Raw genomic sequence first — 27,927 nt, forward strand, 5'->3', positions numbered from 1 at the left:
AATATTTCAATTGCATGATGCAAAAACGTAAGTTATGTTATGTGGTAAAAAGTTCTATTATTTTAGGACAAAGCAATTAAACTAAGAAACAAAATTCACAAGATGTGACTCAAAATAACATTTTACAACTTTAGAAAGTATTTTACAACTTTAAAAATATAAAACTTTGTGATGCACTAGCAAACATTACTTTGGGGTACCTCTGTCAGTAGATCAAAATTTTAATGGCCTCCTCTTGGATGAGAACTGACATGTAAATGAAAATTACAGTTTGCAAAATGATGTAATTAGTGGAAAAAAGTTATTTGTAGTCTGTCAGTACCTAAATTCATTATATTAGTGGTTAGAGCAGCATACACGGTCCTAAACCAGTCTAATAATCCCTACTACTCATCAGTGCAGTGATTTGAGTGTCTGAATCACAAAACGAAATTTCCCCTTTGTTTGCTTTTTCTCAGTAAGTCAAGGCACTTTTTTTTTTACTTTTTTTTTTAATGTATAGCTTTACTTGCACACAATTACTTTACTCAGGGCTTGACTTACAAGAACACAATGAAAAAGGAACATTATTTACAGTGCCCATATTATATTCCTGAATACAGAATGGACATACACCACTCAAAAACATATGTTACAGACTTTTCTTTCCAAAGAAAAACATTTCCTCAGTAACTGAATGTGTAACTTCAAAACATAGGGTAAGAACACCCAAAAAAAGAGCCATTCAAAGAAAATTAAAAAGCACGAAGTATGGAGGGTGGCAAGGACTCTACCTCAGCCCCCAGAATTTGACAGAAAAAGCTTGCTTGGTGCAAGCATCATGGCCTCCTCCTGTTAAAAAATTAAACATCACGTCTATATAGAAATGCTAGTATTATAGAATTAAACCCAGTTTAGCTAATAAGACCTTGATGTGGCTTTTGACAGTTATATAACTAAGCTATTAATTAATATCATAATTAGCTAGATGAAGTCACTGATTAACAGTATTTTAAAGGAGTTATTAGCAGAAATTTCAGTCTTAGCGGAGGCTCTCGTACTAGCACAATTAATTTCAGGCCTAGGGAGCACTGTTGCTTGGAGGGCGCTTGGGAAAGTGCCTGCAGGGAAGTCAGGGCAGCCAGGGGTCTGAATGGCCTTGGTACCTCTGATACCTACATCAACACTCCAGCTGTTTCCAGCTGTGTTTAGTGTACGTTGAGTAAGGTTCTAAGTTATTACACTAAGCTTTGTTTCGTAGCTTGAACTTGGAATGAGGTTGCAAAGGCTTAGCCAAATATTAGTCAAGTGGTGTCCGCTTTAGTTGCATAAGTTTCTATGAATATCTGGGAATCCCTGAGAAAGTCAAAGGAAACTGCTTTGTGGGCGTCGCTTCAAAGGGCTGGGATGGACAGTGTGCTGGATCCTTTTTCCCAACAGCATCTAAATTTGTCTCCATTGTTCTTTTTTTTTCTTATTTTGTTCTTTTTTTTTTTTTTTTTTTTTTTTTTCTGCTTAGTACTAAACCTGGACCCCAGCCAGCAAGGGACAACAATATCTTGACAGAGAAACTCATGCATCCCACACGGGTCATCTACATTGTCCGGGATCCATGTGCATCAGAGATTACAACAGTGGAAAACAAAAGAATTACGCAACAGAAAGGTCTTGATGAGAGTAAACAAGAGAAACGTGACTTACTGCTGAAGCACTTTCCTGCCGGTAGTTGAAGCTGAGCAACAAGAGGAGATCCACCCTTCAAAACTTCTCAGATAGTAACATAAAAGTGCAGCAAATAAGCAACTGGAGTCTCATGCACTTTTGTCCAGTGTTTCTGTTTAGTCAGTACTGTTCCTTAGAGCAAAGATAAAGGGCTAAATCGTATGCAATTTCATACAAAAACATGCATTTGTTTTAAGATCCAGCTGATAACATTGATAAAGTCTTAGGTAAACTAAAAGTGTGTTACTAAAGTCAATGCTGGTTTATTCAATAGGAAAATCAAGCATACCCGTGAGAGAGCTTGACTGTGAGGAAGAGTGTGGGACCATTAAAATCCTTGTCTGTTCAGAAAGAGGTCACTTGATCTGATGTTAGCTATCAGAGTGGTGTGGCCTGTCTAAGTTATTTCAGAGCCCTTGGCACAACCACCCCTCTAAGCTCTCACTCTGAGAATGGTTCAGCTTGCCAAGGCTCAACAGGGTCCTCAGCCCCAGGAGTGTCTGCCCAGGTCTCTGTTGCTCTCACTTTTAATCCTGCCTTTGGCTCTGCCCATGCGAGCAGTGGACCACCCTATCTTAGAAGGAAGGGGATTGCAAAGTAGGGAGAATTAAGCTGTTGACCCTTAAGCTGAATACTAGCTCCTGCTCACACTCTTTTCCTCTGCAACATGTCAGTGACAGCACATTGCTTCAGTGGACACAGCCGCATATACTCCATGTGGATAGGATAGACTCAGACAGAAACCAGCTGAGGATGGGGTTGAATATATATAAAAGCTGATGGGGAGTTTACCATCCAGAAATACTTGGAAATATGCTGCCTGGTGACCTAAGATTCTGGGAAGCCTCAAGACACAAAAAATACAATATTTTTCTCACCTGTCTCTACACATGTACTGGCTATTTGGTAGAGTCATTTAGTCATTTGCCCTTTTGGAGGGGAAGCTTGTGTTGCCTGTATATGAGCTGTGTTTTGAGATACACCCTGAAGGCAGTGCAAGTTGAAAGCAATCAGAGGTAGCTGAAACATTTACTTTCAACAGAATTTAGGCCTTTATAATAAAGATGTAGTATTCTGAAAAGTCTTTTTCAGCTGCTTTCTAATTCTGTAGCTACCTCAACTCCTTTGATATATAAATGGACTTTTGTGGTAGTCCAGAATGCACAGAGACATCTCAGCTTTCACAAGACTAAGTCAATAAATACATTCCTTTTACCTAAACCAGACCAGAATATAAATACCAGATACTCCTCTACCTGTTTTGATATCATGATCCAATAAGCATTCTCAAAGAATACACCCACAAACAGCATTAGTGTGCTGCTTCCCTTTAAGATAAAACTTAGATTCAGCTGCATCCCTTATTGGAACAATAAAAATCCAAAAGTATCATCTCACCTCTAGAATGCTATAACCAGGACACAGATTATTCAAAGGAAGGGTAGTCTCAAACCAATGCTGTTGAAGCAGGGGCACTATGCATAATAGTTAATTGTGGCCAGCAGGTCAAAAGAAGGGTTTATTCCCTTATGTTTTGCACTTGTGAGGCTGCATCTGAACTCTCCGCTCTTAGGCATCCCTCTGCAAGGAAGATGCTGAGAGACTGGAGCAAGTCCAGAGGAGAAGCAGCAAGACGAGTACATGGCATAAGAGGAGAGGCCAAGAGAACTGATTTTGTTCAGCCTTTTGAGGAGAAGGTGTAGGGGAAATATACTGCTTTCTGCAGCTGCCAAATGGAAGGATGCAGAGATGGTAGATGACACAGGCAGGCTCTTCCCAGATGGGTGTCCACTGATGGTGTGAGAAATGATGGGCACAAGCTGGAAACCAGAAAATTCTTTTTAGAGATGAGGTGAAAAAATGTACCACAGAGATGGTCAGATGCCTGAACAGGTTACCCAGAAAGACCATGGAATCACTGCCTTTGCAGATACTCAAAAATTGCTGGGCAAGTCTCCTAGCAACTTGATTTAATTGAGGCTGTTTTGTATAGGGAACTGGAGTTGAAGACCTCAGGAAGTCCATTCCAAACTCAGTTGATTCTGTGATTCCATGAAAGGAAAGAACAACAGATGAAGGTTAGCTGTAACATCACAGTTGGAGCACTGGGTTTGCAAGATGACATCTGATTTCCAGTCCCCAGAACTAAATGTCTACTTACACATACAAGTGTGCGCGCACACACACACAAAGGGAGATGCTTAAGTTCTGTTAAAAACAACAGATAAATGAGCCACTCCTTTTAAAATGTTGTATGTTCCTGCCTCCTTAAGAGAGCTTGCATTCTGGGCCGCAGATTATACGTGATGAGGAGCGTATCTAGAAATTGGAGTGAGAAAGCCAGTAAGTAGGATCTGAGATATACATTCAGTCTTTGCACTCACTTACTTTGGCAGAATTACACCCATCTACTGACCCCAAGTAGTTCCCTCCTTCTATTCCAAGATGCCTCATTTTCTCCGTGCTTTTGTAAAAGAAACCTATGTACCTCATTCCCACCTAAGCCTTTGGGTACCTTTATTGAGCCATTCCCTAGCACTTAGCAGATTTCCTACAAACATAACAACAGCATTTAAAAGTTTCTCCCTTCCGTGAACTAAATCCACAAGCTTTCAACAGTTATGTGGTTGATTATAAGACATTTCACAAAAAGGTGTCACCCCCTGATTTTCAGGTGAGAAAATGCTGTAGTATTTAAATTACCAAAGTGGACATTACCTCATTTAGAGACAGCTTGGTATTTATACATACATTCCTTATTTGTGATCATTGTTCTCTTGCAGTCTCTCCATAAGTGTGTTATTTGTTATCTCTTCTCTCACATTGTATTCTCTTGAGAAACTCTGAAAGCAGAAACTAATTTCCAGTTCTGTGCTTTTTTTTAAAGACCTCACCACATGAGGTCTTTGTTACAGCTGCAGGCCCCAGGTGCTATAGTTACATGATATGATTTTATTATAATCATTATTATAGACTTTGTAAGAAAGAGGGAAGTGTCTCACCAAATTAAGCAGGAAGATAGTATGGTCAGTGAGGGCTGAAGTATAAGGAGACAGTTTGAAGGAAAATGAAAATTGTTTTTATATCTTATTAAAATAGGCATCAGTATTTCAACTTCTTATATGCCCATATAAATAGAATAGACTTCATTTATGCGAAAGCCTGAAAATGAGCTCAGCATGAAAATAATATTTTACGCATGGAAATCTATTGTAAGTAATTTTAAAAAGATTTTCACCTTTGCTCCTTGTAATTAATTACTGAAATAATGCTTCTCTGAGTGTTCTTACCATTCTCACTGAGTGTGGAGGTTCTGAACTATGTATTGTACATGAATCAGTACTGAGCTTGACACTAGTGGTATTAGAAAGCGGAGGTGGATCTTTTAGAGATTTCATGCAGGCAGGAAATGCTGGTATGTTACAGAACAAAATAAATTTCCCACTGTGATAGGTAAGGTAGAGTCTATTTCCAAACTAAAGAAGTCTCCGTCTTAATGTCGCTAATCATATTAGCTAAATATCACAGCAGGTAAAATGAGTTTTCAATAACACTGCTGAGTAATTTTCCAGCGAGTTTCATGCTTGGGATAATCTTATTTTTTTCTTTGTAAGTTTTGCATGGATATACTGGGGCAATTATCTTCAGGCATTTGGAAACTAAGCTAGCACAGCAGCTTGCCAGTCTGCCTTAGTATGACCCACTGTGGTGTTTATGTTCTGCATGCCAGTTGTTATTAGCTCACATGTGCATTGAATACCATTTTCCTCTTTATTGGTTTAACAGAATGGTATACCATGGGGAGTGTTTTACAGAAGGGACTGGATCTGAATATAAAGGCTTTCAAAGCAGGTATTCATCATCCACATACAGGAAATTTCAGTAATTTACCATTTTATTTTATTCATGAACACCAAAATAGATATGGAGGAGCTAATAGGAAAAATAATTGCAATTATCTTCTGAGCAATCATAGTTTGTTCAGTGTTGCATAAACATTTTCCCAGTCTGAGGCACTGGTACAATAAAGGCCAGATTATGACTGTCCAGTACAGGAGAGGGTAAATTTCACAGTAAATTTCTCAATAAGTGCAGGTACACAGTGCTCATGTTTCCCCTCTAACACTGTGGTTACATTCACCTCAGAGGCAGGGCTGACTTAACTGTCTCCTTACTTCCCCACCACAAAGTTTCTTCCAGTCTGTCCCTTTAGCTGGTCATAGTTAGCCATGTCAGAGAACCATACAGGTTTAAAAATAAATTAAAAAACCAAACCAAACCCAAAACCCTCACAAAATAAAAGGCTTTGTTGTGTTGGGTTTTTTTCCCTGATCTAGCATTTACTTTGTTTTACAAACAATTGCAGCAGAGCAACACTGGGAACAAAAAGGCAGGGACAGCAAGGGAAGGGACATTTATGTCCACAACATTACAGAAAAATGTGCAGGGAAACAGGACTTAACTACAGAGAAAAGAGAAAATTGTTTTATCACCAGATTTGCCTAGAAATTAAAGTTTTAATTTTAAAAAATATATATAAATGAGGAAAGGGGAGCCGAATTCATTCTGCATCAGATAATACAGCAGGATTACACACATCAGGATAACAGGACTGCAGATGCATGAAAGTCTCTTTTTTTTCTGCTTTTTCTCCTTTCCCCTGCACTGCACTGCACTGCACCAGGAACATGCTGCAGCAGAGAAGAAAAGTTGCATAAAGCCACCTGCCACTTTTGACACAGAGCTGCAGGTATGCAGAAGAGAGCCTTGCTCTTTTGGGTCCTCTCCTTGGAGACTTCTGACATTAAAGCCTCAGTTCTGCCTAAGCATGCCAAAAATGTGCTGAGACAGAGGAGTAAAAAAGCAAAAACTGCAAGGCTAGAAAATATAGACTTGTTCAAGTGAGATGTATTAATTTCAGGAAAAAAAAAAATCCATAACTTAAGAAAAAACTAATAATACATCAAAAACCAATTTTTTATTTCCAGTCAAATGCTACCTCATCTTTCTCCCCAGAGTCCATAATATTTCAGCCTAATCATCCAGTTCATGTCCAACTTTAAGGTCCCTTCCAACCCAAACTATTCTATGATTCTGTGATATACTTTTTATATACCGAGTAGTCCATGCAGCAGAAAGACATTTGTATGTCCTAACTGTGGGGAAAACTTGAGTCGGCGTTTGTGCCATTAGACCTCAGAGAACCAGGACCCAGCCTGTCTGCTGTGAATAACATCATGTGTATGTTTCTTCATCTTTAAAAAAAACAACATACAAAAAACCAAAAACAACTAGCAAGATTCTGTTTTGCTCTGCTTCTTCCCCCCATCCAGTTCAGCCGTTCTTAACATACTTGTCTCAGATTGTCTGAGCTTTGCCTGAGTTTATGCTGCATCTCTTATCCTCACTGAGGGCATTAAGCAGGTTCTCTACCACTATTTTCAAGAACCACGTGAGGAAGTCTGTATGTTTCATGCACCTACCTCTCTGCCTAATTTGGAAGCTGGCAAGTGGGTTTCAAAGTTATTAAGAAGTTAAAAATGAGAGTGAGCAGAGTGACAGGCAACACGGTGACAGCAGCTTCACTTCTTTTTAGAAATCAGACAAAAATAGATGCTTGCATATCCTAAATGCTGAAATTAAGTGGAAGGCAACTTTCCTGGGTTTCCGGTCTAAAAGGAAACCAGATGTTTCAGGGTTATTTTCTGTGGTCCTTCAGACAAGAGTTGCTTCCTCTGTCAAGGCCTCAGACTTTTCTGTTAGTGTTCAAGAGCACTTAAAGCTGGGGGGAGGGGGCAGCCAACAAAATTTTCTCAAGGACTTTGAAACTCATCATAAACCAAAAACATATTCAGCACAAATAAGTGTATGGTCTTATTTTTTGAGTTTTAAGTAAATTTTCTTCTTTCAGATAAGAATGGCCAAATGATCATCTTGTCTAAATCATCACAGAATCATTCAGCAGCACTGAATTATGAATACTGTATGTAAAATCAAATCATTTCCCACATATCAGGTTCAATAGTTGTGCTAGCAAAAATGTGGAAACCACTTCTTGTTTGCATGCTGTTATTAAAATAAACTGCTCTTAGTTCTGCAGCCTACTGATTTGCTCCTACAGAAAATCAGTAGGCTGTCCCCCAAGGGTGGGAGTGTTGGGAAGGTACTGAAGAAGGAAATAATGTGAAAGGCCGAAGTAAAATAAAATAAACTGCTTTAACTGATCTCTCCCTCCCAAGTAGGTGATGTTCCCAAACCAATATTATCTAGTTTTATTAAAAAAAAAAAAAAGAAAGAAAATCTAAGATAATACTATCCCATCAGACTATCTTATGAAGAGAAGATGAGAAATAAAATTTTATTGAGGAGGATAAATATTTGTTAATTCAACAGATTGTTCTTATATGTTGGAGATGGCTAGCTGGCTACTTTGGATTTAACACAAGGCAGTTTGGAGAAGATTTATGCAAGATCTTAACTTTACATGCTGAAAATTATCAAAAGATCCTCACTATCGCTGAATCAATCTTCAGAAGTATACACATGCATTTGGCCTTACACGCTACAGTCATGACGGAAGCCAAGATGTGTAAAATTGAGCTAACACCTCTTTCGCTGGAAAACGACCATAACTGGTAAAACTAACAACACTCATATTCTTTGAACTCCGGTCTTAATGTCAGTTCCAATGTCAATGTAAGCAACAACAATTACTTACTCTGTAATGTGATAGGCCATATCAATGATTTTTCTGCCAGTATTCTTTTACTTTTCTGTATCAAACATATTATTTTAATTTGGGTTGTATTTTGGTGTGGTTTTTTTATTAGGTATATTTTCTTTACTAAAAAACAACTTGTAGACTGAAAGGAGAGAACAACATAAATTACAAGAAATAATAAGCTATAAACTATTGCAAAATGTCTACCAGGCTATTTGGAGTAGCAGGGTGAGAAAACAATATACATTTAGGTAGATTTAACAATATTTAATAAGCAAGAGAGGAATTTACACACACAGAGGCAATGACAGATACAAAAAATAATTACTTTTGAACTTTTTAATTTTTATTTATAAGGAAGTAATGTATCTCAACAGATCCTTTACAAAAATTATCACATAAATATATAAAAAATGTTGAAAATCAAAGACAAAATCAATTAATCCTACTTTAAGAAACATAAGGCCCTTCCCGGAAGGTACAATTTATTTTGATTTATTCTGCAATGATAGTAACCTTTTGACATATGTGTTACATGGCTGAAGAATGTCACACTTGGATTTCCTGTTTCAATACATAAGACATGTTGATACACTAATAATAAGCATTCTAAAATTACACTATACTAGGTCCACTGATTCCTCAAGTCTTGGCCCAAAAATGGAAATACTAAGTTTCATTTAATAAAGAGAGGATTTTATAATGGTCCCTATATAAAAATCAACCTCTGCATTTTTTAAGAAACCCTTCTATGGTTCTATTATTTCATGCAAAGCTGGCACTTAGCTTGTTGACATTCTTATTTCTTGATCTGGGACCTAGCAACAGAAACAACCTTGTAATCTGTATTTTGGTATCCTTCAGGAGACTCATGGGAAAATGTATTGCACATGTGGACTCCTTTTTACGACTTTGGGTCATTAACGTCTGAGTCAGCTGGGTTTGCTTTTTAAAAAAATGGAGGCAATGCTATGCCCTATCTTACAATGATGTGCAGTTGCACCAGGCTGAACCCACATGAATGTTAAAATAAAGTTTGACAAGTGCCACGAACACAAAATTAAAGGAGGCAATGGCAAGACTTAACCTAAGAAACTACAATGCCTCTGTTTATGTTTAGTGATCAAATTAAGCAGTTTTTAAAGGGTTTCCTTATACAAGTAATATTTGTATCAGTTAAAGCATTTGTCCAAGTTTGTTTTTTTCAGTGAAATTAGCATTTTAGTAGCAAAAATGTCAATATAATAGGAAACTATTCTGCATAGGAGTCATTAAAGGTTTCAGTCTTCTTAAACTCCTAAAAAAATCTAGAATATCAAGCAGTTTCAGAAAGAACAGGAAAATTTATCTGAAAAAAGCTTCCTGACAAATAGAAATAGACATATCTCTACCAATATCCAGGATCAGACCAGAAGCAATGGCTGTGTTTAAAAATTAAAGTAGAAAGCACAAACAAGCTAGGACAGGGAAGGCATCCAAGGAGGAGTATCACTCAGTTTGACTTAAATGTATACCCATTACCTCATGCCTCCACTGCTGGCTGTCATTAGAGACACGACTCTGGGCTAGACAGCTTTTTCTGACTGTTGTATCTGTATGGCTGAAGGCACCTCTCCTGGGGAACAATCATTCACCTCTGGGTGCAGTTCTGCTGTGTGCCTTCATACACATTACTTGGCTGACCCCACCTAGACTGGATAGGCCTCTTCCACACTACACGACATTTGCTATGAGTCTCCTTCTCTGACCCATTTTGATGGCCCTAAAATATTATTATTTTTTTACATGCATGTTTTTTTTCCAGTTCAAAGTGTTAAAAATTCTGTGAGATCAACACTGCTGTCCACCAACACAGCAACTTAAGGAGGTTGCTCCAGGTCCTGAGGTATGATGTGAAGGCATTTGGGGTGTTTGCAAGTGCAAACCTTGCCAGGAGCATCAAAGAACCGAATTTATTGAAATCTTTTCTAGTCTTCCTATAATGAGGGGCTTTCAAGTGAACTATCCCTCAAACCATAGCTGAGTTTTGTCTGATGGAGAGCTGTTAGCTTATTTCAAAAAGAAGTCAAGGAATTAATTAATATTTCCAATCTGGAAGACTTCAGCCCACTTTATTCTGTACTGTTTTTTATATGGGTGGACAAAATAGTTACATTGCAGCTATGACAAAAACAAGAGTATTTGGGACAGTATCACAGTCACAAGTCTGCAATTCAGACCCTACTACCTGTCCTTTACCTCTGTCCACATGTCCTTCTTTGGTTCATACCTGAATAAAAAACAAAGCAGCACCCAGATGAAAGTTACTACTAATGCAAATGTGTGCCCTCAGAGTTAAGGATATCAGCTAGGGGTGATGAGAGAAATAATCTCTTAGCACTGATGCAGAAGCCTGTTAGATCAAGCCATGGAGAAGGCATGGATATTTATATCTAAAAACACAATACCACTGAACAGAGATTAGATACCACTATGTAATGCAAATGGATTGACCATGAACAGCAGCAGTATGTCATGTGAGACTGTACAATGAAACCACAAATGTAAATATTAAACTTTGCCCAGACAAGCACATCATTGGTGCAGGCAAGTTATTACTTTCCTAAATACTATTTACCAATGTCTAAGTACAGTAACCAAATGTTTGGTTAGAACATGTATTTTAAAGGTTGCCTTAGCTCAGCTATTCCAGTAGCCCTATAAAGAACAAAACTCCAGTCTAGAAAAAACCTGCAGCTGGGAATTTTTAGGGAGGGACTTCATGTATTTGTACAAACCACTGAGGCTGAAGATCTTCAGAGAAGTGCTGAATTTAAGTGATTCTTACAGTTCTGTTTAATTGCACTGTTCAGGTAAGACTTTGTTCTTAACTGGAAATGTTTGTATATACCAATTTGTTAAGCAGAAAATAACTTCAGTTCTTTTTAAAAAATATTTTTCCATGGTATAGACTAACTAGATTAGTGAATCAAGACTGGAATTAAAGAAAAAAAAAAAATAATAATAATAATAAAAGAACCCAATAACAAAACAGGGGGGAGGGTGTGTGATTGAAGTTTAAAACTACATAAATCACTTCAGAAATATAATTTGCAAATTCATTGTGTGAAGTGATTAATCAAAGCATGGCTAAGTTATAGCACTTGAGAGACTTTGATCTGACAACTGGAAAAAATATAAAGAAACTACTGGGTATCAGGCTACAGTGTTAGAATGTAAAGTGTTTCTCCATGCTAGTCACAAGTTTAATTACTTCTTTTTTTCCATTGACAGACCCAAATTAAAATAAATGGGCCACATCAAGACAAATTTCAGATGCATGGAGTGTTTAAGAATATATTGTTCCCACAATGCAGGAATACCATGAAATTTATTATTAAAGCTATGGCTTGTTTTTTTCTTTCACTAGGAAATGTATTGGGAAAGTAAAATGGGATAAGAAGTGCTTAACATTTTCGGGTTTAGATGTTTAATTTAGAGATCTGTAAGTGAGGTTTTTTATTTTACAAAAGTAAAAGATTTACAGCAATGTATGACAAGAAAAATAGTTATGGTAAAAAACCAGACAGTAGTCAAATATTAACTGAACTCCCTTAGCACTGTCATTCCTTACTCTCAAGATGAATAATTTCAATCCAAGTAGGACACAGAGATAATCTGCTAATCTATATAGGTTTGAGATTGCTGAAAGTAATTTGAGATACTTTTAAAGTAACAAAATGCACTTTTAGAGTAACCAATTGCATGACTAAAAACAAAAGTGTAAAATATTTATTGTAAAATGTATGTAAAGCTATGCTACAAATGTTAAGGTTTTAGGAACTAAATGATGCTATTTCTTAAAGAAATTATTAAGTCAGTATGTACTGCTGCTATATGCTGTGAAACACAGCTGCGGCTGGTCCATCATACTGGAACTTGTATCAGCAAGCACGCAGTCAGAAACCATGAGTCAATTTCAACATTTCCAGTCATTTGCCTTGAACTAAAAATCACAAAGCTGGGAAGAAAGAAAAAAAAAAAAAAGTGTCATTGTTACATCATCTGTGTTATGGCTCTTAAAACCATAGGAGACCTTTATTACCTAGTCTGCATCCAATAGTATGGACAATTATTATGCTTCCTAACAAATGAATAGCAACATGCAAAAGCATTCTCCCTGCCAACCTGATCCTGGCTGACAGGAAGAGGTCTTGAATCACTCTTAAATATACAGGGTAATGATTTCATTCTTTCCCTTTCCTTCCTCTCATCCTCCCAAATTTACCTTTCACTATATTTCTGCCTGTTTTGCTCAGTTTCTTTCCTTCTTCTCACAGTTTCTTGCCCTGACATATCTGTACATAGCAATCAGCAGAGACAACACATAATTGGTTACATTAATGAAGAAGTAGGAGAAAATCCTCCTTTTTGTCTATTTGACTGGGCAGCCAAACACAGATGCTTCATTGGCTGCTGCTGCTGTTACTTAGCAATAACTCCTCTGCATGTGCTATGCTCAACAGCAGTGAAGTAGCCTCATTCTCCTGTCTCAGCTGACTAAATTGCATGAGCAATTATGTGATCTTGCAGCAGTGGGCTCCAGAGACATTCCTGTTTGTGTGTGAGCAGCCAGTGCCTGTGCATAGGCTGGAGCTGTCGGAAAAGGTGAACTCTAAGAGAGAAGGAGAGTAGTAGTTAATATACTAGCACTTCCTCTGGAAAACATACCTAAAAGCCAGGATGTGAACACTTTTGTTTTCCTGTGAGATTCACTTGTGAAATAATCATTAAATAGGGTTGCAGACCCTTCCTTCTTAAGAGTATGAGGCTTTAGGTCCCCAGCACGTGAGATGCACTGGTATCATCAGATACTATTTACTTCACTGCAATGAAGGAGCCAGAAACTCACGACTATCAAGCTTGAAGTAGCAGCCCTAAAGCAAAACAAAAAAAACAAACCACAACAACCAGTATAATCTTTATTTCTGCAGAGAAAATGAAAACACAATCTTAAAGCAATGAAAGATCTCAATTGCAGTTCTAGACACAATGTGCTTTGCAAGCCCCAGCCTAACAATATCCTTCCTGAGGCCCTGCTTCCTTCCAGACATCAGGGCTGGTTCACAGGCACTTGATCTCAGCTCTCAGACTACGATTTGCTGAGTTCTCATGTCACCCAAATTTTGTTTTGCAATCCACCCATTCCCACAGCTTTCCAAAGGTTGCCTCAATCTCTTGAAAGGCTATAAAAGACAGTACAGCATGGGTAAACAGGAAAAGCAGAACCTGTTTGGAAATAAAGAAAACCAAAACCAAACCAAACCACAAAATTAAAACAAAAACAAACAAAAAACACCAAAAAAACCCAAACCTGAAAACAAACAAACAAACTCAAAACCAAACACAAGGAAAGAAGTGAAATAAAACTCTCAACTCCTTCCTTGTTTCACATAAATTCATAAAAACAAACTGGATTAGGGAAGGCCATCACTCAGCATGTACACTTGGTTCATACAAATTTCTTTTAAATCTATGTCTAAATGTATGCCTAAAACCCTCAGACATAAGTAACATTTTTATTATTATTATTATTATTATTATTTTGCCTTCCACATAAGTTCAGTGAGAATACTAGACACACACCAAAAAAGCTTGTTTTCTCACTCAAAATGAGGAACTGAGAAGTTTTCCAGAACTTCATCAGCAAAAATGGAGTTAAAAGGACCCTTGCAAAAAATAAAACATCAGACAATCCAAAACATTACTAACCCTAGTTATTTTCTTGCAAGTTTGTTCTTACACACTTTCTTCAGTATCTTACAGATAGAGAAAAGATTTTGTGACTGCAGCCTCCTTCATCCTGCTTCAATTCCATTCTCACAGAATTATAGGTGACTCCACCACTCTCCTGGGCAGTCTGTTTCCATTTTTGACAACCCTTTTTGTGAAGAAATTCTTCCTAATATCCAATCTCACCTGACTTGAGTAATTTCCTCCCATCCTATCACCTTTGAGGAAGTTGTAGAAAGAGGTAAGGTCTCCCCTCAGGCCCCTTTTCTCCAGACTAAACAACCCCAGTTACCTCAGATGCTCCTCGTAAGACTTGTGCTCTAGACCCTTCACCAGCTTCATTGCCCTTCTTTGGACGTGCTCCAGCACCTCAACATCATTCTTGTAGTGAATGGCCCAGAACTGAACACAGTACTCAAGGTACAGCCTCACCAGTGCCGAGTAGAGGAGGACAATCATTTCCTTACTCCCGCTGGCCACACTATTTCTGATACAAGCCAGAATACTGTTGGCCTTCTTGGCAAGCTGAGCACACTGGTGACTCATGTTAAGCTGGCTGTCAATCAGCACCCCCAGGTCCTTTTCTGCAGGGCAGCTTTCCTGCCACTCTTCCCCAAGCCTGAAGAGTTGCACGGAGTTGTTGCAATCCAAGTGCACATGGCCTTGTTGAACCTCATAAAATTGGCCTCAACCCATCGATCCAGCCTGTCCAGATCCCTCTGTGGAGCCTTTCTACCCTCAGGCAGATCAACACTCCCACCCAGCTTGGTGTCATCTGCAAGCTTACTGAGGGTGCATTCAATGCCTTCATTCTGCCCTCATCCAGATCATCAATAAAATTATTAAACAAGACTGGCCCAAAGACTGAGTTCTGGGGAACAACACTCATGACTAGCCACCACCTGGATTTAACTCCATTCACCACACCTTTTTGGGCCTGGACATCCAGTCAGTTTTTTATCCAGCAAAGCATACACCATCCAAGCTATGAGCTACCATTTTCTCCAGGAGAGTGCTGTGGGAAATGCCATCAAAGGCTTTACTAAGGTCCAGGTAGACAACATCCACAGCCTTTCTTTCATCCACTGAGTCACCTCATAGAAGGAGATTGGGTTAGTCAAGCAGGACGTGTCTTTCATAAATGCATGCTGACTGGGCCTGATCACATGGCTGTCCTGCATGTGCACTCAAGATGGTTTGCTGCCCCTGCACCAAGGTTGGACTGATAGGTCTGTAGTTTCCCAGATTCTCCTTCTGGCCTTTCTTGTAGATGGGGTCACATTTACTAACCTCCAGTCAACTGGGACCTCTCCAGTTAGCCAGGACTCCTGGTAAATGATGTAAAGTGACTTGGTGATCACTTCTTCCAGCTCCCTCAGTACCGTTGGCTGGATCCCACATGGCCCCATAGACCTGTGTGTGTTGAAGTGGTGCATCAGACTGCAAACCATTTCCCCTTAGATTGTGGGAGATTCTTTCTGCTCCCCATACCTGTCTTCCAGCTCAGGGGGCTGGGTACCCAATGAACAACTGGTTTTAGTACTAAAGACTGAGGCAAAAGTAGCATCAAGTACCTCAGCCTTTTCCTCATCCTTTGTCACTATGTTCCTCCCTCCCATCCAATAAAGGATGGAGATTCTACTTAGCCCTTCCTTTCTTGCTGATGAAAAGTGTTCTCTGCACTGGTATGTCATACTGCAGAAAAACTGGAAGACGAAGAAAATTGTGATTTAGAGATGTGAGATCTGCAAACACTTAGATGTAGAATGAAACAGGAGGGGGAGCTCTCAGTACATCGGCAAACAATGAAAGCACTCCAGTGCAGAAATGTTTCCCAAGCCAGGAAAGCAGGATCAGCTCTCCTCCTGCTTCAGCTGCAAAGAAGGTATGATTTTCTCACCTACAGAATCTGACCTTCAGCATTTGCTGGCACAATAGTCGTCTTTAAATTGCATCTTCTCTTCATCAAAAACTTTCTTGATCACTGGTAATAAGTGGTACTTGTTTGTTAGATTACGTAAGAAAAACTATGAAAAAATTATATTCTCAACTTTGACTTTTTGATAAAACTTGTTATAGCAAGCAAATATAGTAAACAGGCAGGGAAAGAGCAAGGACAGAATCAGTAACAAGTCAGAGATCCAAGAAGTGTTGCACAGCAAGAGAACCACTTTCTGCTTCTATTGCATTTTCTCTTAGTTAAGTCTTCACCAGTTTGCAAGCCGAGCACCACAACCTTCTGCTCTGTAGTTCTATACACTAAATGCAAACCATTCCTTGGTCTGTGATCAACGAATGAGAGGATCGCCACTAGAAATCACATTTCCTCTTTGCAGCTCTTTCCTCATTTATTGCAAGGTACTGAACTCAACTTGAAATCAAGTAGAGACACTTGGGATGTCCGAAAAGGAAGCAGCTAATTATGGAGAAGCTACATGTGCAAGTCACAGGGCAAAGAATTAATTTTATAAGCAAAACCAAAACACTACTGAAATCTGTCAGGAATAATCCGTTCAGCCATTGCCTACTAGCAATTTCATATCAGGTAACAAGAACATGCACAAGGACTAAAATCATGAAGGTTTAATAGACATAGGACAGGCTGGACACAGAAAGGTAGACTGTATATATTTTGAATCATCACCACTCATAAATTCCTAATAAACCAGAATGAATTATAGAGTAATAACTCTAGGCAAGGCATGTATGATCCAGAAAAAAAAAAAATAATAAAAAAAATCTGTAAAAGGTTGTAAAATTACCTCACTTTGCTCACCTGATAATTCTGCAAGTATTATACCTTCAAAAGAGAAGACAATGGGACATTTTCTATAATTTTATTATGAGTTGGATTCAGCCCACTGAATACTGTAAAATCAACAGATTTTAGGTAAGCTATAATAAAAAGAAAGGCTTAGAGAAAGATTATGAATAAAAATAATACTTGAGACTAACAAGCAGTTAGAAAAAACAGCTGAATAAAGTCAAACAATAATGAAAGTAAGAAATCTGAATAGATGGGAGAAAGTTCCCAGGGTGTCCCAGAGCACAGAAAGAAGACTTAGATGAAGCTTGCTTAATTTAGTAAACCAGATGCTATGGAATTAATGTACATAAGAGAAGACAAAGCTGAAAAACCAACCTTCATCCAAGAATGATTAAAAAAATATATGGTCTTGGGTAAGATTAGACTAGAAAATTAGAAGAAAGTTTCTAATTGCCAGAAAAGTAAGATAGCAGCTTAGCCACTTTTAAGATCAAACTGGTAAGTTTCTCCATGGAATTATATGACATGGTTGCCAGCAAGAGCAAAGAGCTGATTCCCAGTAGGTCATAGCTACTCCCCATTACCTAGGACATCCTTTCTTATCTCATGTCCTTATCAAACAGAGGCCTGCCAGCATGGTATTCCAAAAACAGAAAGAAGAGGCTAAATTTGTCAAATGCAATTTAGAAGTAAATTACCCATTGCAAATTATTCACTAGTTTTATTATTATATAACTCATGTAGTGAATGAAATTCATATAAAATTAATGAATTCTCTTAGTAGGACTAAATTAAAGATTTGTGCTTAAGCACTCAAATGACACACATCAGAATTTCAAAGAACACTCACTACTATTTACTTCTGTGACATAAAGATTTTGCAGTTTTGGTTTGTTTGGGTTTTTCATTTGTTTGTTTGTTTGTTTTTCTGCTTTTCATCAAGGATTTATGTAATAACTTCTAAAGTTAAAATGTATTTTTAAACTGCTGGGTCCAAAACCATTGTGTAGTGATACATCCTCAAGTCATTCCACTGACACAGCCTCTCTAATGAAAGGTGTATACATATATGTAAAGTTTTAGGGAATGTCTTAACTGTGATCCCAAGATGGTAGATAAGCAAACACAATAGTCCTATTTATCAATGGAAATTAAGGAAAGAGCATCAATTATGTAAAACATTAAATGTTGTGACAAAAGAAGAGACCACACTAAATCAACTTGGAAACAGCTGCATATAGTTATAAGAAATGACAAACAGAAGCTCTTTATTCTGACTTAAAGGAAGGGTCTAGAAGGCTGCTTTGAAAAAGGGATATGAAAAATGGTCAACCACCAAAAAAAGAATATCCAAATATATACAAAATAATTTGCAGTTGTCTGAAAAATAGAGAAAATGCAAAGGGAACACAATGCACATTGATCATAAACATTTCAGTTTTGAGACAGTCAAACAAAGCATTGTTAGTAATATAACACAGCAAAATCTCTTCCAGGGTGGATGATTTGTTTGGGTTTTCATTTGTTTGGGTTTTCATTTGTTTGTTTACTGCACTGGTGCAGCCCCATCTCGAGTACTGTGTGCAGGTTTGGGCGCCACAGTACAAAAAGGATATAAAGCTAACTAGAGTGTCCAGAGGAGGGACATGAGGTCAGTGAAGGGTTAGGAGGGGTTGCTGTATGAGAAGCAGCTAAAAGCACTCGGTCTGGAGAAAAGGAGACTGACGGGAGACCTGATCACAGCTTACTGCTTCCACATTAGGGAAAGCAGGAGGAGCAGGCGCTGACCTCTTCTCCCTGGTGACCAATGATAGGACCTGAGGGAACGGTAAAAAGATGTACAGGGGAGGTTTAGGTTGGATATTAGGAAGAGATTCTTTACCCAGTGGGTGATGGAGCAATGGAATAGGCTCCCCAGGGAAGCAGTAATAGCACCAAGCCTGATAATAGTCAAGAAACACTTGGACAACACCCTCAGGGACATGGTGTGAACTCTGGGGTTGTCCTGGTCTGGGGTGGGAGTTGGAATTGGTGATCCAGGCTGTTCAAGGTTGAGCTACCACCCCTGGAGACATCTAAAACAATAGAGGTGGTGTTAGAAGACAGACCTTACCAGCGGATGCGGCAGAGTTTGGATAGTGGTTGGACTCGATCTTGAAGGTATTTTCCAACCAGAATGGTGCTGTGATACTGTGATGTCCATTTTATTCCCCCAGAACTCAAATAATTTGACAAAAAAATGTGTACATAAGATAGTTTTATTTTCAACCTAATTTTGGGTCAGCCATCATCTTTTAATGGAATTAATAACAGAATGGAGGAGGATAAAATGGGAGCAGAGAAGAAAGCAGCAGCTTCATGGAGGGTCTGTTTGTCATCATGCCTGGGGATTTGTCGTAGCTTCTTATGAACTTGCTAGATAGAGGGTTAAGCCACAGGTTTGGGGATGGAAGTTTTGGAGTTCAATGTTCAGCTGTACTTAACTGATAGAACTTTCAAGGGAAAATTTTATTGTATTTACTTGTAATTGTTCCTCATTTTCTTTCTGATTTGGATCTCATTTACTCATTGTGGTATATAGATAAGAAATTATCGCTTTATTCATGCTGTTGATGGAAATGACATGGCTTTTTGTTTCATTCGTCCTATCACCAGCAGCATGCTTGCTGCCAACCCTGTTCCTGTATTTTGTTCAAGAATGGTTCAAGATATTATGATATTAACAGCCCTAGAAGCAGGAACAGAGGCCATGTATCAGGTATCTGTCCGAAAGATTCATTCAATGTACTTCTCCCTCTTTCCAAGCCAATGGTTGTTTCTATTTCTGCCAAGCAGCAGAGATTTTTGAAGGCCCCTTACTGAAAGATGTGACAGAACAGCCTTTTGGCAGTAGCTGAGACATTCTGGAGAGCTCGGAGATCCTGGAAGCTAGATCTCACATTTCCTAGGGTATCATGCAGATGTTTTTGCATGGCTAGTCTTTTTTCTCACAGAGCTCATTCCTGGCATTACACAATGTTCATGATCCAGACGAGTTTTTGGGCATGCTGGTGTGAATCACTGAAATGAGCCTGGGCATGCTATAGTCAGCCAGATTTTCCCCTTGTTCAAATCTTCTGAATCTTCACAGTCAAAAAACACCCAAGTGGAGAAGAGTGGAAGACCCTATCCTTAGTCAAAGGCACTTAAGTTACAGTAATGTACCTTAAACTTAATTATCCATTTGCAGATACAGGTCTTTGTGCTCTATTGTTTACATTTATATATCTAAAGAATCCTTTACTTATCAAGCTTAAGTGATGCTACTGCTCAGGAAGTGGAGCAACACAAAGAGAAGGCAAAAAAGACCTAAACAGTGAAATGAGTACCATTGCTTCCTGTAAGAGCAGAGAGAGGGAAATTAAGGTGTGGGACATTTGCAGGTTGAATTTTGGAGCTCACTGGGAAGTACTCAGCTTCAGCTAAAATGGCTCCCATTATAAAATCTTGGGTAGATGAGATGCATAGTAGATACAGTGGTAACCAGTGTCTCCCTTGGAGCACTTTAACAACTTGGTTTGAATTCGTAAGCGTTCTGATTGTACATGTGCAAATGCTTCCATATAAAGGTTAGGCACCCATTGTTATTGCAGCATCTGTTAAAAAAGATAGCCATATCGGTTGCTAGGAGATAGCAGACTTCTCCTGGAGAAAAATCACTCCTGATAAAAAAAGTGATTTTACATAAAGACCTTCTTAAATATAAATATCTTTGACAGCAGCTATTATTATTCAGAGTTCCTTCACAACTGAATAAATGGCAGAAAAATATATTATTTGAATACTATTATACCCTAAAGTGTTAAATAGATTTTTCTTTCTTTTCTCCCCTCCTTTTTTTTTGTTACTCCGAAGTGATATTTGCTTCCAGCTAAAATTGCTGCCTTCCTTTTTCTATAGACCATTCCATGAAAGAAACATTTGGAGAACTGAGCTCAAAAATTGTACTCGCTTGTCTTCCCTTCCACAATAAAACCAGCTTCACTTAAAACGAACTGTACAGTACGATAAACACTTCATTGGGAAGGAACCTGGGTGCAAAGAGATGAAAAAAACCAAACCTGCAGCAAGTCTTCAAAAAAGGATGGCTGGGAGAAGGCAGGTGGGAGGCTGTGCCTCATGAAAGCAACCAACCGTCCGATTTCATTTCAATAATGTTTGTAATTTTCTTCCTACTGGGGTGGCTGGAAGTACAGCTGCCCTATATTTGTGTCCATGTGCCCAGCTTTTGGTGAAAATGACCCTAACAAATAAAACATGAAGCAAACTATATACTTGCAGTTTCAAACTTGTGTAGTCAATAAATGAAACAATAATCTTTCCTAATTTAGTGTGCTCAGACTTGCTATTGTGGATGTGAGAACTCCCCAGCTGCAGAACACAAAGGCACACTGCCTACACAATATGGGGTTTCAGCAGCTGTGCCTTCCATTGACCAGAGCCGGGAGAAACGTAGATCAAATACCAACAATAAGAGATCGATGTTGTAAATATTAGCATGAGAAAGAGTGCACCAAACTCCAAGTGTGTCCTTTTTTTGTGTGGTTGCAATAAAGATTCGCAAGAATTTTGCACGCAGGGGGTGTGAAGTGCCTCCAAATCAGGCAGCAGCATGTTTCCTTATACAAATATTGACAGGAATCCTTTGGTTTATTTGGAATTTTCCTGAGAGAGCAGCAACAATACAGTAATACCTCTTCACTACTTTTCACACAGTTGTTTCAACTGTTGGCACCAGGAAATCCTTATTGTTTTAATCAATACCACTTGGAGTGATGACATGTTTCTTTTTTACTTTTAGTGACAGACACGGTGCATTTCCTCACACAAAGTTCTCATGAGAGACTTCTGTGCTGTGCTCCAACAGAAAATATGTATTTGCCAGAGGGCTGAAAGAAGGGGTCAGTATTTTTTTCCTCTCCCACTTTTCATCCTTATACTTTATGCTTCATTGCTGTTTTTTCAAATTCACACATGACCCCAAGAAAAGCAACAGAACTGCTGTCAATGGTTATAATGAAACATGTGAGGAATATTTGGACGATCAAGAGTTGTTCATTTAGTGAAGCTTTAAATTTAACCTTCATGCTGCCTTCCTCCTCCAACTCTTTTCTACTGCTTACACTTGAACAGAAATCATACAGTAGTGCTTTGAGTGCATTATTTAATGCTTTACATTAATTACAGACTTGATTAAAGTTATTAAGGTAATTTGAATGTAATATGTGTATACCAAACTAATATACTATGATGAACGTTATTATAGCACCATATTTTGCTCTGCAATTGGGTATAGTGTATACAGCACAGACAGAAAGGAGAGGTAAGAAATGTCTTCTCACAGCACATGGAGAAGAACTCTGTCACGGTGCTGGTGACAGCAAGAAATACTCAATTTCCACTGCTCAAAGAACAGGCAGGGCCCTCTCCCTGTTCCCACAGACCCCGGGCAATGAAGGAATTCGCCACCCGCAGCACTCCTGTCAATGTTTGGGACAAACAGAGAAAATGCACTTGTTTGCATAGTGCTATACATGTTCATAGCACAGCAGAATGAATAAGTTGCAAAATAAACATTTTTTACTTCAAATTCTACAACTTAACACATGCCCTTTGAAGAGCTTAATTGCAGCAGCTGCACATCCACTGATCTGCTGCAGCTTATGTGTTTTGACATCCTCTCCATTCTTTTTTTTTTTTTTTTTTTTTGCCTTGATCAAGTAAATTTGTAGCTTCCAATCTTCATTCAGTTAAACATTGCAAAGCAAACAACATTTTATGCTTTCTGAGTTGTGGGTTTTTTTCCCATTTCTCCTCTTTCCACAATTTAGCCTTCCTGTTTACCTCTCAAAGAATTTGGCATCATCTTTCAGTCCCAAACTTCCTCTTTCTGCACCATCCTGTACCACTCCAGACAGCAAAAGCTTTGACATCAGCTATCATGACAGCAGGATTAAAGCCCAAATATTATCTGTTTTAAAGGCTCAAGCTTGTAAGCAGTTCAATGCATTTTTCTCTCACTGATGCTTGAGTGTAAGTGACTGCATCATGGTCCATATTTCTCTAGTTAAGGCACAAAAAGCCCAATGCAGGTAACCAAAGCAAGCAGCAGTAAAGCATATATTAGTTTCTGAAAAGATGCAGGAGCATAAAAATGGTTGATTTGCAATTTATTTTTTTTTAAACTCTGATCTCATTTCCCTGCTTTGAACATGACCAGTCTTAAGAGAGAACTCAGCCAGTTGATGGATGAAAAAATCAGTATTGACACTTACACCGAGCAATATCATAACAAATCAGTGTAATTATTCTGTTCTCCTAAGTTATAAATTAGTCAATAGGTAAATGCCTGAAAATAGGGTTGTTTTAGAACACCCATAACTAACCATCTTATTTGGGGAAAAGGCAGGGCCTTAATCCCTAAAAAAGATGTTTAAGAGCACATACACATTTGGAAAGAGTAGAGATCACGGTGAATTTCCTAGAAATGTTTCCAAGAGGAGTGCTATGTGAGTGATCAGTTATTATTGCTATGTTGCAAGATTAAACAGGACTTTCTTAAAAAAAGTGTTAACATTAAAAACAAACAAATAAATAATTAAAACATACCTAGCACTTTCTGTATTTGTAAGGCTTAAATTCAACAGTGGAAAGCATATACAATAAACACAAGGGGGTAAAGTGATATATCAGGAAAAAAATACCTTAAAACCCCTAAAGATTACCTTTGCTATTTTTTTTAAATGCATATACATTAATTGTTACTTCCTACACATAAGCAACTTTGAGCCTGTGACTGTAAAATGCTCTTGAAAAATAACTTGGTGAAACTTCTCTATGTTAAGCTTCAACAACTTTTTTTTTCTGAAATTCCTGTTAAAAAAAAGCAAAGAAAAAGCACCTCTAGACATGGAGGAAATACCTGGCTTTGTGTTATAGTCAATCATGAAAATTAGGAAAAAAATTTTGAACTGTCTTGAACTACAGCCCATTTGACTATAATAGATATTTGGCTCTTACCTCACTGATGTTTAATGACAATTCTCTGACTAATAAATGCATCTAGCCGGGTAGGACACAGCTGGGTGCACGGCTGAGCACGGCACAAAACTTTAAAGTGTTGGAGATGGCAAAATTACCTTTGACTTCAGTGGAATACGACATGCTTCACTTAAATAACTGACTTGCAACACTTTTGACATTTAGCCCATCTATCTCTTTAAAAACACATATGATTAGTTGAACTTAATCCAGAAAAATTAAACATTACAATAGAAATAAATAAATCCCCTGATATCCCTGTTTTACAAGCAATGAATAGAGAGCCCCAGAAGCCCCAGATCCCTAAAGCCCCAGAAGTCGTCAGGATGAAGGAGTTTGTTTTGGTAGATGAGGATTGGGTTAGGGATCGGTTAAGCAATCTGGACATCCATAAATCTATGGGTCTGCATGGAAATGGACCCACAGGTGCTAAGGGAGCTGGCAGAGGTCATTGCTATGCCACTCTCCATCATCTTCAGTAAGTCATGGGCAACAGGAGAGGACTGGAGGATAGCAAATGTCACTCCAGTGTGCAAGAAGGAGGACCCAGGTAACTATAGACCAGTCAGCCTCACCTCCATCCCTGGAAAGGTGATGGAACAACTTATTCTTGGCACTATGTCTAAGTATATCAAGGATAAGGGGGTCATTAAGAGCAGTCAACATGATTTACCAAGGGGAAGTCATGTTTGACCAACCTTATAGCCTTCTATGAGGAAGTAGCTAGGTGGATAGATGATGGTAAGGCAGTAGATGCAGTTTATCTTGATTTTAGTAAAGCATTTGACACTGTCTCCCACAGCATCCTCACAGATAAACTAAGGAGGTGTGGTCTTGATGATCAGGTAGTGAGGTGGATCACAAACCAGTTGAAAGGAAGAAGTCAGAGAGTTGTGGTCAATGGGACAAAATCTAGTTGGAGGTTTGTGACTAGTGGAGTCCCTCAGGGGTTGGTACTGGGACCAGTACTGTTCAATATTTTCATCAACAGCCTGGATGAGGGAACAGAGTGAGCCCTCAGCAGGTTTGCTGATGACCCTAAACTGGGAGGAGTGGCTGACACGCCAGAAGGCTGTGCTGCCATTCAGCGAGACCTGGACGGGCTGGAGAGTTGGGCAGGGAGAAACTTGATGAAATTCAACAAGGGCAAGTGTAGAGTCTTGCATCTGGGGAAGAACAACCCCATGTACCAGTACAGGCTGAGGGCTGACCTTCTGGAGAGCAGTGCAGGAGAAAGGGACCTGGGGGTCCTGGTGGACAGGAGGACCATGAGCCAGCAATGTGCCCTTGTAGCTAAGAAGGCAAATGGCATCTTAGGGTGTGTTAGAAAGGATGTGGTTAGTAGGTCCAGAGAGGTTCTCCTCCCCCTCTATTCTGCCTTGGTGAGGCCACATCTGGAATATTTTGTCCAGTTCTGGGCCCCTCATTTCCAGAAGGACAGGGAACTGCTTGAAAGAGTCCAGCACAGAGCCACAAAAATTATTAGGGGAGTGGAACGTCTCCCTTATGAGGAAAGACTGAGGAAGACGGGTCCCTTAGAGAAGAGGAGACTCAGGGGCCATCTCATCAATGTTTACAAATACGTTAAGGGCAAGGGTCAGGACGATGGAGCCAGGCTTTTTTCAGTGATGTCTAGTGATCAGACAAGGGGCAATGGGTGCCAACTGGAACATAGGAGGTTCCAAGTAAACATCAGAAAAGCTTCTTTACTGTGAGAGTGACAGAGCACTGGAACAGGCTGCCCAGAGAGGTTGTGGAGTCTCCTTTGCTGAAGACATTAAAAACCTGCCTGGACACATTCCTGTGAGATGCTCTAGGTGATCCTGCTCTGGCAGGGGGGTTGGACTAGATCATCTTTTGACGTCTCTTCCAATCCCTAAGATTCTGTGAAAAGTCTGAATTTAATGCTAGCTTTGACCCCTTCTTCCAGCACAAAGTTAATGCAAAAAAAAAAAAAAAAAAAAAAAAAGAATCCAGTATGTCTTTTATCAAAAGTCAATTCAAAGCTCAATATAAAGTTCAAACCTTTTGCAGCATAGATTATCATTAAGATGAAATATTTAGTGCCTCTGTATTCTGGTCATCTTTTGACAATAACCTTCAATGTATCAGAGGTGGCGGCTGCTGGAGAATTCAGTCAATTATTAAAGAATATCTCATTTTTCAGGAAGAAGGGTTGAAAATTGCTGATTTGTATTAACATGCCATCGATTAAATTGTCCCTTCCATTTTAAAGACCTGAACAAATTCTATAAACATTAAAAAAATTTACCTGCTTTGAATCTTTTACATTAGTTTTATAAAACCTTGAAACATGGCTATTTAATAGCCACTTCCATCTCTTGCCTCAGTGAAAGGTATAACTCTTTGTCCTGTAGACAATAGGGAGTCACATTTTTGGACTTCATGTAATGTTCTTCAGAGATAAGCCTGTCACAAATTATAGCTACTAATAATGTTTCAGGCTTCCATATGTGATAGTTGCAAGGTGAACACAAGGTTGGAGTAAAATTAAAGTAGAACTTACACTCTTACACTTTTTTCAGATTAAAACCTCACTAATAATTAATATTTGAATTTAAGCAAAAGTTAAAAAATAAAGCTCTTGTGAGTATTAAATGAGCATTAAAGCAAAACGGAAATTGGATTGCTAAACATCTCATTGCATTCCCATGGACACTCACACAGGAGATGTCATATTTTGGAAACCATTTGCCAAGAAAAAAAAAGCTTTTAAATGCTTATTTCTGTTTGAAATTCTACTCATGGAGTGAATTCACAGCACTCACAGGGCAGGAAAAAAAATACCCGAACAAACACTTCTCTATGGGGTTTCAGAATAACACTCCAAGCAAAAAACTACTCTGAAACTTTAAATATCATCATCGTACATTGTATTATATTTCCATGAGACTTTACCAATCAAAGAGGATTAGGCTGATGTGGTACCACAGGTTAAGATCTTTGAGGAACACTATCATATTTCATGTCCACTGTTACCAGTCCTGTTTGCAAAGAGTGTCCTCTTGATAAAAAGTCCCACTCTGGTCAGCAGGCTCAGGCAGCTGTAACTGGAGCAGATGACCATACAGTCCTGCCATCACAGGGGAGAGCAGTAGGGAAACCTCTCCCTCTGAGAAGTACACCCTAGGTTTCTGGCTGTGAAAGAGAACATAACCTTGGACACCTTTGCCACATCTTCTGATGAGCATTAAGGGCTTGGGCTGAGCAAGGCTCCATCATCTTTTTCATTCCCTTCATATTTCCTTTCAGAGAACAAAAGAGCAGTGATTTTGCACTTGCCCATGTGGAAAGTTCTGGATAATGCTTACACATACCACACTTGAGAAGACAACCACATATTTTAAGAAAAGTTCATTTCTATAAACATTTCCACCTGAATATATGCAGAGCAAAACATTAACTGAAAAGGATGGGAATGAAGCTGAAGTAAACTTACAAAACCAGCTGCATTAACAAAGGAAAGCTTCTTTTTTCTTTTCATTTCCTCTCCTCTAGCAATAAGGTTCCAGAGAAACCAGCTTCACAGAAAATGAACAAGTGAGCAAGTGCCTAGTGACTAGACCTACACTGCAAATAAGGACTGCCTAGATGAGCTCTAATGCCATTTTGAGGCTGACTTCACAGAGGAAATGAGCCCTATGATTAGAATTTGACTGACTCAGTTTCCTTGTCTTCAGTGATATTTTTTAGTCTGAGACAGTAGAATCCAGATTGTTGTGACAATTGTGAGAACAAATTAGTCAGTATTTATAAATCACTTGGAAGAAAAAGTGCTGTTGCTGATAATTATGAAATTGGACTAAATCAGCAAAACATGCTGCATGGGAAACCAGTTGTTTCCTCTTCCTTTAGATCTCAAAGT

This window comes from Chaetura pelagica, unplaced genomic scaffold (genome assembly GCF_000747805.2).
Source record: "Chaetura pelagica isolate M959 unplaced genomic scaffold, ChaPel_1.0 scaffold123, whole genome shotgun sequence".
Lineage (NCBI taxonomy): Eukaryota > Metazoa > Chordata > Aves > Apodiformes > Apodidae > Chaetura > Chaetura pelagica.